The 1,627-nt window shown below is 35.8% G+C and overlaps 1 pseudogene; it reads right to left on the reverse strand.

Moving 5' to 3' along the window:
• Positions 1–433: 433 nt before the first annotated feature.
• LOC143606916 (inositol polyphosphate multikinase beta pseudogene) lies at positions 434–1,435 on the reverse strand (annotated as a pseudogene).
• Between the last annotated feature and the right edge of the window lie 192 nt (positions 1,436–1,627).

Consider the following 1,627-nt stretch of genomic DNA (forward strand, 5'->3'; position numbering starts at 1 on the left):
ATGGAGTGTGAAACTTATGATTACGGACTATATTGACACCGGTACTGAAAATTTGAGTACCAAATACCAAACATTGTACTTGTTTCTGACCGATTCAGTCCCATAGTTTACCTAATTTTTCCTCCACATTGGACCCCCAAATGTAACGTTACATTCGTTTAGATTATGGTTTAATCCCAAATTTTGCACACCTCTACAATTAGGTAACGATTCAAAACTTGTATTTTAAGTATGTTTGTAAGTGGGCTTGATTATAGTTTAACTAAAACACTTTTTTTTTCAAATAAAAAGTGTGAGCGTGTTATATAAGAAAACAAACTGTATTGCTAAATAAACAATATAATTTCTTAAGTGGAACAATTGAAAAGGTTGTATGCATTAAAATACAGATAGAACTTAGTTAATTATTTATTATTTATTATATTATGATAAAAATATAACCAAAATCAACTCATTTATAAATAAATCAGTCAAAACTTTCACACCTTGATTGGCCATCTGCATCTTGAGTTTTGTGATCTTCATGATCTCCAATCACCCTTGATATAAACTTTATCAAAGAACACAACCCACCCAAAAAGTTATGATCAATCACACCTCTACCCTCACTAACATGTGCAAAATCAATAATCTTCACTTGTGCATTTGAACTTGAACTCCCCTCTTCTAAAGCCACCCCCTTTTCAAACATGAAAAGAAGTGAACAAGCACAAAAATGATAAATAGTTTGCTCCTCAAACCATGCCTTTAGCTCCAACAATTGGGCCAAAATCCCATTAGGCCCACCAAACACCGCGGTTGCCAAACCAAGGTCCAGACTCTGACCCGATTTTATAGTCGGGTAAGACGATACAAATTTCTCAAAAGCAATCTAACATCATCTACACTACTTTTAAGCACCAGATCTCTAGTAGGCTTATAAAACCCGACCTCTTCGTTAACATAAATCTGCAAACCCGAAATCCTAAACCCTAACTGAGCACTAGTGGTTTCACGGTCCCGTTTCATACATTTTGCAATGTACTCATCAGAAGCTTCTGGTCCCCACGTGCGTGCCCCGATTTTGATGTCCATAATGGTCGGGTTTTCACGATTTGACGAAAGATCTTGTAACCCGATGTGTGGGTGCTCGGTTCCATCGGATGCAATCATAACTTTAGTACCATGATATATCGGAAAGTATTTGCGAATGTGATCCGGGATATTGCTGTTGGAAGAAAACTGTTCGTAAAATGTTACCTCGGCTGACCCGCGCCCATCGCCTTGTAGTGGCTTGTAAAAATGGCCCGACTCGTCGACGAGGGGCCCACGGGTCGCAGTACTTGCATGGTGTCCAGCAACTTGATGAGATGGGATCTTAAGCATCTCTGAAGATTTAAACTTTGGTTATTTGATTTTTTTTTTTAGAAAAAATAAAACAAATGAATTGAAACTATATTAATTTTGAGATTAGGTATTCTAAATGAGGACAAATGTATATATATGTAAAAATTAAGTGTAATGATATAATTCATGTCGTATTTTTTGTTATATATAGATCTGTAACAAATATCATGTTAATGGTGGATGAATGAAATTAACAGCAATGAATTAGTGATGATCAAAATCGGAATTAACAAATTCGTAC

This window comes from Bidens hawaiensis, unplaced genomic scaffold (genome assembly GCF_021521415.1).
Source record: "Bidens hawaiensis isolate Kalapana, Puna unplaced genomic scaffold, B.hawaiensis_p1.1 tig00078371_1, whole genome shotgun sequence".
NCBI lineage: Eukaryota > Viridiplantae > Streptophyta > Magnoliopsida > Asterales > Asteraceae > Bidens > Bidens hawaiensis.